The sequence below is a fragment of the Ceratotherium simum genome, chromosome 30, assembly GCF_057802395.1.
Source record: "Ceratotherium simum simum isolate JZ-2026a chromosome 30, ASM5780239v1, whole genome shotgun sequence".
NCBI lineage: Eukaryota > Metazoa > Chordata > Mammalia > Perissodactyla > Rhinocerotidae > Ceratotherium > Ceratotherium simum.
Genome location: NC_141929.1, coordinates 1,694,574 through 1,706,985, shown reverse-complemented (window position 1 = coordinate 1,706,985; position 12,412 = coordinate 1,694,574). Strand labels below are relative to the sequence as shown.

At 61.0% G+C, this 12,412-nt stretch overlaps 1 protein-coding gene across 3 annotated transcripts in view; it reads right to left on the bottom strand.

Moving 5' to 3' along the window:
* The window catches only part of CBFA2T3 (CBFA2/RUNX1 partner transcriptional co-repressor 3), a 95,188-nt gene that overhangs the window by 50,511 nt on the left and 32,265 nt on the right, over nucleotides 1-12,412 (bottom strand). The window contains exon 1 of one of the 3 annotated variants that reach the window (XM_087419787.1): nucleotides 11,358-11,727. The exons of the other annotated variants lie outside the window; for them this stretch is intronic. The gene's annotated coding sequence lies outside the window, so the exon portion shown is untranslated. Of the gene's footprint in view, nucleotides 1-11,357; nucleotides 11,728-12,412 lie in introns of those variants that run through there. 3 annotated transcript variants of the gene reach the window in all.

Genomic DNA, 12,412 nt, shown 5'->3' with positions numbered 1-12,412 from the left:
AGAAACGTCTTCAAGGGAGTAAACGATGTCAGGCGTGAAGACAGGCTGCCCAGCCGCCCCACCCGCCTCCCTCAGCCCGAGCCGGCCGGCGAGACTCCGGTCCCACTCCAGGGCTAGAAGGCAGACTCGGAGGAGACGACTGTTTGTGGAACCAAATACGACGACAGCTTGCAGGCAGAGGAGCCACTGGTTGTTCAAACAACGCTCTCCAAACGCCCAGCGAGGGCGTCCCCGTCTGTGAGGTGGCGCGGGGAGGCCCTCAGGTGAGCCATGTCCCTGTCCCCCCGCCTCCTGTGTGTCAGGCGCTCGTCTGGGATCTGGGGGCTGGGGGACCACAGGCAAAGTCTTGCCCTCGCAAGGTGACCTTGTAGGAGGGGAGACGGCAGTGACGCGGGCGGTGGAGGGTGGGAGTGCTGCACAGAAGCAGAGCAGGGAGGGTGAGGCCGGCGGGCACGCACCGGAGAGGGGACTTCTGAGCGAGACTCGAAGGAGGGGAAGGTGGAAGCCATGCAGGTGTCGGGGGGAGAGTGCTGCAGGCAGAGGGAGCCACCAGTGCAAAGGCCCTGAGGTGGGGGGATGCCTGGCGTGTTTGGGAAACAGCAAGGAAGGTGGATTGGAGGGAACAATTCAGGGTGTGAAGCCACTGCGACAATCTGGCTCTGTCCCTGGAGGGCCACATCTGACTGGCTTTTAAGGGGACCCCTCTGGCTCCCGTGTAGGGATGTCAGCATGAAGTCAGGAGACCAGGTGCACAATCTTGTTCACGTCGCGAAGGTGAGAGACAAGTGCCGGGGCCGTTCAGCACTGTTTGTGGAACCCAATGCAGTGACAGCGTGCAGGCAGACGGGCGCTGCTGTTCAAACAACGCTCTCCAAGCACCCGGTGAGGGCGTCCCCGGCCAGCCAGTGGCCCTAGGCAACTGCCTTCACCACCCCAGGCGACAGCATGGCCATCTGTGAGAAGGGGGTGGTGGTGGCCACCCTCACAGGCTTGTGGGAGGACCCAGTGACAATGCGGGGAAGCCTGGGCCGCCAGGGCAGGCGGCTCTTCCTGTTAGTTCATCTGAAACCCGGTGGACAAGTCAAACCTAGAGTGACCACACGACCCGTAGTTCCTCTCCTGGGTGTGTACCCAAGAGAACCAAAGACACACGTCCACACAACAACCTGCTCAAGCACGTTCACAGCAGATTATTCACAACAGCCGAAGGGCGGAAATAACCCAGATGTCCACCAACTTGTGAAGGATGCATAAAACACGTAACTCCCTGCAATGGAATATTATTCAGTCATTAAAAAGTAGTGAAGCATGGACACACAATAGCAGAGACAAACCTCAAAAATGTGCTGAGCGGGAGAAGCTAGTCACAAAAGGCCACATATTGTTGGATTCCATTTATATGAAACGTCCAGAATAGGTAAACCCACAGGGACAGAAAGCAGGTTGGTGGTCCCCAGAGGCTGGGGGAGGGGCTAGGAGTGCCTGCTAAGGGGTGTGGGGTCTCTTTCTAGGGGGATGAAGTGTCTGGGAACTAGGTGGTGGTGATGGTTACACAACACTGTGAATGTGCTAAACGCTACTGAACTGTTCGCTTAAAAATGGTTAAAATGGTGGTATGGCAATTCCTCAAAAAATTAAAAATAGAACTACCATACGACCCAGCAATTCTGCTTCTGGGTTTATATCCAAACGAATGGAAAGCAGGTCTAAAAGAGATATTTGCACATCCATGTTCACAGCAGCATATTCACAACAGCCAAAAGATGGAAGCAACCCAAGTGTCCATCAAGGGATGAAGGGATAAACAAATTTGGTATATACATACAATGGAATATTATTCAGCCTTAAAGAGGAAGGAAATTCTGACCCATGCTACAACACGGATGGACCTTGAGGACATTATGCGATAACTGAGATAAGCCAGACATAAAAAGACAAACACTGAATGATTCCACTTATATGAGGTCCCTAGAGGAGTCAAATTCATAGAGACAGCGAGTAGGACGGTGAGTGCCAGGGGCTGGGGGAGGGGGATGGGGAGTGGGTGTTTAACGGGGACAGAGTTTCAGTTTGAGAAGATGAAGAGTTCTGTGGATGGATGGTGGGGATGGTCGCACAACCACGTGAATGAACTTAATGCCACTAAACTGGACACTTAAAAATGATTGAGATGGTAAATGTTATGCTCTGCGCATTTTACCATAATTTAAAAAAACCCAGAGGAGGCCAGGCAGGATGCGACCTCCCCACCAGCTTCTTCCAGTCGCCCCTCCGCACTGCTAACAGCACAGCATTATGGAGGCCCAGCCCAGCAGGGACTTGAGTGTGCTGTGTGAGGGGGCCAGGTGGACCTTCCTCCCTTAGCGGCCAAGGCCCACCCTGCAGGAAGGGCTAATGTGGGAGGGCCACAGCCTCCCTCTTCCCAGGCTCTGAGCTCTCGACCACCTGCAAGTGGGCAGGGAGGGCAGCACCCATGCTGACCTCACCCCGGCTCCCCTGGGGCTGGCAGTCCTGGGAACGAGGAGGGCGAGGCCAGGCCCTGCAGGCTGGTGCCATGGGGGCCTTAACGCCCTCTATCCTCCAACACACACTCCATATACATACGCGTGCTCTTAGGGGGCCGGGGGGACCCTGAGGAAGGGTCTGCCCAATAACTTCATAAACCACGAAGGCCTCTGTGGTGTGAGAGAGGGAAGGGGGCCAGCCGGGTGGTACCTGGAGGGGTCTCTGCCCCTTTGAGAATCAGACAAAAGCCCTCAGAACACATGAGGTTAGACTAGCTCAAGTCCAGGACATCATGGTTGCCCCGACCCATCCCCTTATCCCAAAGCCCCAGGCCTTGACTCGGAAAGGGAAATCATGTCTCCCCGACCAGCCCATGCCAGGTGCCGTGCAGGGCCCCTCAGCAGGGTATTTAATGACGATGATGACTGAAATTCTGAAAGAAGGGTTCACACAGACAGAGAAACTGAAGCTCCAAGAAGCCTCACAACATGCCAAGGTAAAGGGCTGGCACGGGGGCTGAGATTCAAATGCAGGTGTCTCACCCGCAGAACCAGGCTCCCCTATGACAAATCCACGTAGAAGTCTAGTGACAGGCGTCCTGGGACAGTCCATGTACCTGGGTGGTGACAGGCGTCCTGGGATAGTCCACATACACATGTAGTGACAGGCGTCCTGGGACAGTCCATGTACCTGGGTGGTGACAGGCATCCTGAGATGGGACAGTCCATGTATCTGTGTAGTGACAGGCGTCCTGGGACAGTCCACATACACGTGTAGTGACAGGCGTCCTGGGACAGTCCACGTACACATGTAGTGATAGGCGTCCTGGGACAGTCCATGTACCTGGGTGGTGACAGGCGTCCTGGGACAGTCCATGTACCTGGGTGGTGACAGGCGTCCTGGGACAGTCCATATACCTGTGTAGTGACAGGCATCCGGGGATAAAGTCCCATCTCCGAGGCCTTCCCTAGTCCCCTCCGTGGACGCTGACTTCAGTCCGGGTTGCGGGGCCCTGGGTGGCGCAGGTCTGTTCTGTCTGGGTCCACCTGAGCCCTGGTCACATTTTACACCAAGTTCCCATAGGGTTGCAGCGTGGCTGGGCCAGGATGAGTTATTGTCCTTATTTCTGGACATCCAGGCTGGCTGGGGCTCCCCTGTGAGTGCCCAGGGCAGCTGAGGGCCCACTTCTCTCTTCTGCCTGTCTCCACATCTGTGCGCACCCTATCCATACTCACACGCATGCACACTTCCACATGCACACACCACACTCGCACTTGCACACAAGACTCCTAAGGCTCCAGGGTGCACGCTGAGCGGCTGCCCGGCTGGACGGACTCTCCCCGTCCAGGGACCTCCCACAGCTTGGCCCCGCTCTCCTCAGCAGGCAAACGGGAAGTGTCGTCGCCACCGGGAAGCTCATCTTTGCAGGAAAGAAATGCCCTGGGCTTCAGATGGTCGGCCACCACCCTGACTGTCAGAAAGAAGGGGCCTCTCGGGCCAGTCCTGGGAGCTCAGGGTGAGACGTGCAGGGCGACAGGAAGAAGGTGCAGCTTCTCCTGGACTGCATACCGTCCAGACACTGACCAGGACTCGGGTCACCCTGGACGCCTCCTTGGCACCCACACCCGCTCCCAGCCCTCCCCAGTGCCCCGAGTCTGGACATCACTTCCTCATGACCCTGCCTCCTCACCTTCTGACCCCCCAGGATGACCACCTCACAATGCAAATCTGATCAGCCCCCACCCCACCCAGCGCAGCTCAGGGGGCTTCCCAGGGCCTTCGAGACTCCAGGGACAAAGGCCAGAGTCCCCTCTGCATCCATCGCACCCCACAGTCCCCCCATGACGGCTCCAGCCACCTGGCCCCGCCTTGTGCCCCTCCTTCCCATTCATGTTGTTTGTTGCCTCCATGGGGCCATCACTGACTCACACCTCACAGTGCCACACGCCTGCCTCCCCAGGGCCAGCACAGCAGCCCGCACCTGAGTGGCCACTGGGAGTTCCCCGTGCCCTTTGTCCCACTCTGTCCAACGTGGCGGCCAGGAGCCAACCGAGGTGGCTGGCAGGAACTGAGGTGCACAGCAAGTGTAAAACACACCTGAACATCAGTCTTAAAAAACATAGAGGATCTCAATGTTTTAAAAAATCAGTTGCATGTTGATATGACAACATTTTGGATACATTGGGTTAAATAAAATATATTACTAAACTTGTGCCGGTTTCTTTTCCTTTTTTTCAATGTGGCCACAATCTGAATCGACACAGGTGGCCTGTAGCCTGCTCCTGTGGTCACCACCGCCACGTCTGCTCTGCCAGCAGGTGCCACGCGAGGCCCGTGCGAGCCAAGCCTTCTTGAAAGGAGCCGCCATTCAGAACACCTCCTATAGGATGCGGCCTCGGGGGTCCCAGAGGTGCGTGTGGTAAGTCACGCTGCTAACAGCTGCTCAGATCACACGAAATAAGCAAATGAAACTTCCAAACTCTGGAGCCTCCGCATGATCTGAAGAGACATGGGCACCTGGAGGGGCCGTGTCTGGTGCCTGCGGACTCCCCCTCTGCCCCAAGTTGACCACATTTAGTTATCTGGGCAAAGAGCAGGTGAGGGGACAAGATATGCAGAGATCGGTGGGCCACGTGGAGAGGGTCCCAGCCCAGACCCCGACCCTGAGCCGTCACGAGAGGGTGATCTTCCTGTGTGTGAGGCAGGAAGCGGGCAACATCTGTGGTGCCGTCCAATAGGTGCTCTGAGGCACGTGGCAGAAGGGACCTCAAGGCTCTGAGGGGTGTGGTGAGTTGGGGTCACTCCTGTTCCCTGCCTGTAGGCAGGAGCATGGTGGGGCGGACACCACCACATCTGTGAGCGAGTGAATGGACGGCCACGCCCTGGATGTCAGAATGACACGTTCCCTAGGACAGCAGAAGGGCCACTCCGCCAGATCCACGGCTACACTGCCGTCGACGTCTGTGTGGCTGCAGAGCCTGGCGTGCAAACATCAGAGGGCACACACCGCCACTTCCGTCTGTCCCGGGCACCACCGGGCTCAGACGCCCAATGCTGCCCTCTTCCCTGGGTGGCCGTGCCCCGGCTTGACTTCTCAGATGCAGGGGAGGACGAGAGGAAGGGCCCTGTGTTTACTGCACACGCATCCAGGCTGGGCCAGGGAGGCTGTGGGGGGCTGAGAGGGGGACTGAGGGTAGAGGAAGGGCCACGAAATCCCAAGGCCCAGTGAGAAGTCACCACCAGCTGTTTGGGGACAAAGCTGTGGCAGAAACACAGAGGCTCTGGGGTCAGAGGACCTGGGTTCCCAAGTTGGAATCCAACCTCTGTCACCACGAAGCTATGGGATGTGATGATCCCAGCCTCAGTTTCCCCTCCGTGAAATGGGAGGGCAATGGAGCTTGTGTCCCCAGGTGGCACAGTGCACAGAGCCCAGTGCTTGGCACCGAGCTCACTGTGTCCCAAATGTGGGGAGGAGGGTGAGCAGGCGTCGGGGCCTGGGCTGTGCTGGAGGACACAGCTGTTGCTCTGGGTCCCCCCGTTTTGCACAGGAGGACACAGGCACAGGGAGAGTGAGCACCTACACAGGTCTGGCTGGGAGGGTTTGAGCTCAGAGCTGCCTGACACCCACACCCAACAGCGAATCCCAGGATGGCATTGGGGTCCCCCAGAGAGTGGACATGACAGCTATATCCACGAGCCAGGAATCAGCAAGTATGTACCACAGGCCAGACACACATGGATCTTTCACATCTCATCACCACCTGAAGAGGGCGGAGCCTGTGTAACTGTATTTTGCATTTGAAACTGGAGACACAGAGAGTGAGTGATTTGCTGATGGTCACACAGCAACTGGGCTGAAAGCCGGATTCAAATTCAAGCAGTGGGGCTCAGAGAAGCTGGCATGCCGCCCATCCCCCTCCTGCTGCCTCAGTGAGTGGGACAAGGGCTCCCTGAGCAGGGCTGGGGGCTGTGGCCTCCTCTGGTCCTGCAGACCCTCGTCACCTCTCCATGCCTCCCCAACCTGCCCGTAAGAGGGGTCCACCACAGCCAGAGGGCTTTCCTTTCTTGGCCTTTGTTCCCTTGGCCTTCCTGGGTGCTCCCAGGTCAGGATCACCAGGCGAGAACATCCTTGGGAGTCCCACATGCTACCCAGGGCCATCGGGGCGCACGAGGAGCCCTCTCTCGACCTCCCCTGGGAGGTCCAGGAGCATCTCCTGCCCCGTCCTCCTTCTGCCCTGCCCCCTGTGGACTTTTCCCTGCCCAAGTAAACAGAAGAGCGCCCCAGTGCCCGGACATCCTCCCCAAACCTCCTGCCACGTCCACCATGCTCCCGGCCTCAGGGCACAATGGGGGCTCCGAGCACCCCAGACTCCGGGAAAGTGTGTGCGGATGGCAAATGGGGCTGATGCAGGCGGCCAAGGGCGTGGGTGAGCCCCAGAGCGGGGCTGTTGGTGCCTCGGCCCTATTGCAGCCAAATGCATCTTTGTTTTCCTTCCCAGTGACATCTGGCTCACCGTGAGGTCCCAAGAATTACAAAAAGCAGAAGTCTTCTGTTGCTGCAGGGAACTGCTGCAAACCGCCCGGGCGGGAAGCGCATTCTGGACGGTCTGAGGCTCCAGCTCCACCATGCGCCCCACGCCCGGTCGAGCCGAGTGGGAACCAGGAACCAATTATTTATCACTTTCATCACCATGAGTTTCCACGCTGAATGCCAGGGCTCTGCCTGGGTCTTTCCACCAATGCTCAAGGGCGGTTTCCATCCAGGAGTCTGTTTCCAGAGGCTTGCCTGCATTTGTGTTCCGGGCTAAAGGTGTGGGGGCTGGGTCATCTCCTGCAGCTCGGCCTCTGCACAGCTCGTCCTGGCCCCAAATAAAGCAGGGTCCCAGCCTCGGGTGCCGGGCGCGGAGTCAGCCCCGCTCGTTTTGCCCAGAGGTCTGGGGGCACGACCCCAGGAAAGGATCTGGAGGTGTGGTTCAGCGGCTCACACAGTCCCAGGGAGACGAGAGCCACAAGGATCAGCTGGCAAGCAACCGATGTCTTGGAACACACAGGGTGGGGCCGGTTCGGCCTAGCCTGGACCCAGAGACCCGTCTCCCGAGCTGTGACGTGGCCAAGACAAGGAGCTTCAGTCACCCCCTCTGAACTGCCCCCAGTGAGCCCTGATCCTCAAAGGCTGTGCCCCGATGGACACCCATCAGTCACGAGCTTCCAGCCTCCTCCGCCCCTCCCTCAGACGCAGTGGATCCAGGTGTGGGCGCTCCTCAGAATCTGCGGGGGGCTCTGCATAAGCACACGCCCAGGGCCCCACACTGGCACTCCAGAATCAGAACTCAGTGGGAAGCTCCAGGGGCCTGTCCACCTCTGCGTTACAGGAGGCGCACAGTGTGGCGCCTGCCCCCGCCTCTGGTGAACCTCTCTGGGCATCAGCTTTCCCATCTGGAAAATGGGACAGCTAGGGTACCTGCCTTCACAGCTGTCATGAGGTCATGGGAGAAGAAGCCTGGCACGGCCTGTGTTATTATTACTCTGCCCCTTGCCTGCCTGACGCAGGGGTCCAATCATTCCGCCCCCTGAATGAGCAGCTGATGACAAACGTTTTCTGGGGCCAGTTTTGTCCAGTGAGTGCAATCATGGCAAGGCCACACTCGTGCATTTACAAGTCACAGAGCTCAGGACCCCACTGCCCCCAGGCTTGGGGCTGGCCTGGGAGGTGACACCAGCTACCCAACAGTGATGCCGTGTGTGGACACCATGTCATAACAGCCAATGTCCAGTGGCTTCCGGGAGGTCTTGAATGACAAGGATTCCCAGCTCCTACCCCTCCCTGACCCAGGGTGGTTGGAGGGGGGATGTGGTTGGCCAGAGCCGAGAGAGACCTGGGAAGAGCTGGGACAGGACTGGCCTTGGGCCTCTGTGACCTGCATGGGGCAGAGGTGTTCCTGCCCATCCCCGACCCCAGGTGGCGCCTCTGATACCAGTGACAGACGCGCCCACACGCCTGAGGCCGTGTCCAGGTGAGGGCTCTGACAGCAGGGGCATTAACCCCTTTTCCTCACAGAGCAGTCAGCCGCCAGCCCCCGCAGGTGTAGAGGAACGCTGACAGGCTGGCCAAGGACTAGGGCCACGGGCCAGCACACAGGGCCGGAACCCAAGGCCAGGCGGCTGCTGTCTGTTGGAGAGGCCATGTGGGGAAGGACAGCGGCCGGCAGCAGACCCGGACTCCCCTCACGAGCCTGACGGGCCTGCATCTCTCGGGGCATCTGTGAAACTGGAAAGGCTCCAGCACCCTCGCAGGCCATCACGCAGACTCCGACGCTGCGTGGGAGCGCTGACACGTGGCGGGAGACGGACACACTCGCAGGTGAGAGCAGTGCAGCGGGCAGGACAGATGCCCTGTGGAGATGCCAGCCCCTCCCTGAGGGAGGTGCCACTACTGAGCGCCTACTGTGTGCCAGCTCTTCACCAGGCCCACATTCCGGATTCTGAACACATACACATGCACGCACACACCGACCGGCAAGGGAACTCAGATCAATTGAAGTCAACCCCCATCCTGCGTACCCAGGTGCCGTGGGAGGCTGAGGATGAATCAGACAACCCGAAACTCAACCGGCTTACAGTGCAGCAGGGAGGCGAGGCCAGCCAGAGCCCCAGGACGGTTCCAGAAGGTGGCGGGGAAATGCCTCGCACAGCCCCCACCCTCCCCTGCTGCCCTAGGGGGAGCAGGAGCTCGAGCTGGCCCTCCCTCCACAGTGGCAGCCCTGCTGGCTTGGATCTTATGGATTAGTGACCCAGCCTGCCGGCGTCTCCAGATCCTTGCGTAGGAAGGAAAATTAATTTCTTCCAGTCATGCAGAAATGAAAATATGTGGAGCCAAATCAGAGAGATTTCCTGGAGGTGGTAACTCAATTATGCCGATAACCCAGTGACAGGGGAAGAACCTGTGGACCCAACGTGGCCCCAGAGGGTCCTGGAGGAAGAAGTCAGGCCAAAATCCTCCAGCTTGCCAGCCCTGGCTGGGCTTGTGAGCAACCAGGTACCACACACATCACTGTCCCCTCCTCCGGTCACTCGTAGGTGAAGGCACCTCCAGAGAGACGGACTCTGCCCGAAAATTGGTCCTAATGTGATAGATAGTCTCCTCCCGCCCTGCATCTGTCTAGCTTTCAGGGAGCACGGAATGCCACATCTGTTCCTACTGCTCAAGCTTTTCTTCTCTTTTTCCTTTTCAACGTACAAGAGTGGCCTGGCAACACAGCCCCACACAGCATGGCTGCCCAGGCTGGGCTTGTCAGTTGCACAGAACAGAACCCTCTTGCCTCCCTGGGACCGACTGAGTTTTCCGGATTCCCCCCCGCTGGAGGACAGAAGGCAGGTGGGAGTGGGGCAAATGACAGCGTACCCAGTGCATGTCACAGCACCAGCTCTCTAAGAACGTGCCCAGGAACTGTGGACAGGCCCTTCCTGCCTCTGCCCCTGCCCCTGCCCGAGAAATGACACCAGGGGCCGCCTTGTGTCCGGGGCACAGCCCAGTCCTCCCCTTGAGGTCCCAACCTCAAGACGCTTCTCAAACCTCACAGCAACTTGCAAGAGCAATGCTGGGACACAGAATAGCTGCCATCCTTTGTCCCCAGCTAACCCCCATCCTCTGAGAGCAGCCACCCTGGGAACCTCCTGTTTCCGGGTCCAGTGGAGGAAACGCACGCCCAGTTACACATAATGAAGTGGCATCCTGGCCACAGGGTCAAAGACGGGGCCTGACAGTTATTCAGGTCACCCCACACACAGGGGCACAAGGTCTCTGTTCTCAAAGGAAATATTTTTCTCCCTGGCCGCTGGAACAGGCCTGAAGTCAGTCAGCCTCAACCTAAATGGTGGGGAAGACAGTTTTTTTCTTGGGGTTGGGGGGAGACAGAGGTCTCTACACTTATAGGGGTCTGCCCATTCCTCTGCAGCTATAGGGCCCAGCACACCCACGGTTCCTAGAGGCCGGAAGGAGGGACAGCCTGGGGCTGTGTGTTCAGAGCCCAGCAGCTCAGAGTGTGGCTTGCCACCAGCCCTGCTGCCTTCTGCTCCACGTAAGCTTGTCTAGGGCTGAATTTCCAGCCATCTGTCCCTCCACGTCGGCTCACACCTCCCTCCCAAGTTCCCACAGCCTGGCTCCTGGCCTGCCCAACACAGATGGATGGTTCCCAAAGGGTGTGATCATAATCGCTGCCACCGGGCTGCGCCCGAAGCACCTCAGGCTGTCAAGACCCCAGGGAGGGTAGTCCAAACCCCTCTCCACACCCACCGTAGTGGGCAGGGACGGGGGGGGGGGGGGGGGGGGGGGGGGGGCCCTCTGGTCAGACTTCACCGCAAGACTGTTTAACTGCTAACGGCCCCTCCCCTCAGCGGCAGCACCAGGGACCCAAAGAACAGGGGAGGGGTAGAGGGAGCATTGGCCCTCCTCCACAGCCGGGCCACTGGCACCTCTGTCTCCCCTAGGGTTGCCCTCTGTACCCTGCAGCCCCCTGTCACCTGGCCCGGGCCTTTGTCGGGAAGCCCAGGCACCCCTGGGGAGCCTGCGGGACTCCCCACCTTCCGCGTGCAGTCCCACCGTAAGTATGACCACACCCCCCGGCAGGTCAAGCTCTTGGCTCACCTTGGGGGGGGGGCGTTCGGCCCAAGTGGGTGGGCGCTGAGTGGGCTGGCCCTACTCCTCTCTGGGCTCCAACTTTGCAAAGTGCAGAGGGTGTGCCCGGGGCGGACCGTGCACTCGGCGCGGCTGCAGGGAGACCCTGGGATGGCAGCCGCGGGCGGAGTCGGGTGACAGCGGCGGCGGCGGCGCGTGGGGCGCGCGGGGCACTTACGGTCCGGAGGTCCGGCGGACGGGCTGCGATCGCACTCTCGGGACCGGGCTCCTGAAGTGGCCTTTCCTTCGAACTCGGTCCCCGCCTCAGTAACTTGGGGGCGATCCGCGCGCTGTCTTCTCGCTCCGCGCCAGGCTCAGGCGCGCGGCGGGGCCGGGGCGCGCGGGCCGGCCGCCGGGGCCATGCCCGGGCTCGCTCCAGCCGCTCGCTCCGGCAGCCCGCGCGGGAACAAAGCACGCACGCCGCCCCGGGCGGTCTCCGGCTCCGCGGCCCGCGCGGTCCGGCCGCCGCGCCTGTGGCTCCCGGGCGCCGGGTTCCGGCTGCCGCGCGCTCGCCGGAGCGTCTCACGGGGCCCCGCGGCCCCCGCCCCGCGCGCTCCGCCTCCGCCTCCTGCCCCCGCCGCCGCGGCTGCGCCACCTGCCTCCCGCCCGGCGCCCATCGCGCTCGGCTCCGCCCCGGGGCGCCGGCCGCCGAGAGCGCCCCGCTCGGTGCGGGGCCGGCGCGGGAGAGGGGCTCCGCCCGCCGCCCGACCGAGAGCCGCCCCCGCCGTCCCCTCCACCCGGGCGGCCGTGGAGCCCCGGGCAGACCTGCGATCTCAGCCGGGGCGCGGGGGCGGGTGTGAGCGGGGTGAGTGTGCGGAGAGCGGGGTGCGGGGGTCGTGGGGGGCCGTGCAGAGAGGATGCGCGCTGCTCTGTAGTGGGGTGCCCGCAAGGGTAGCGCGGGGGTCCGCGGAGAGGGGAGCGCAGAGCGTGTGCGGAGCGCAGGCGGCCGTGGGGGAGCGGGGGCCGTGCCTGGCGGGCCCCTCGTCCGCGCCCACCCCGCCGGCTCCGCAGCCGCCCCCCGGGCGGCGAGTGGGGGCCTGGAGGGAGCGCGCCGCCGCGCACACCCACCTCAGAGCCGGGGGCCGCCCGCTCGCAGTTTTGGGAGCCGCAGCCGGGACATCGGGCAGGAGGCGAGGGGCACGCGCCCCTCCTCCCCTCGCCCGGCCCCCGCCCGCGGGGCCAGGGAGGGCCGGGGCGTCTCCGCACTCGGCCGGCAGGGGGCGCCCTCTCCCC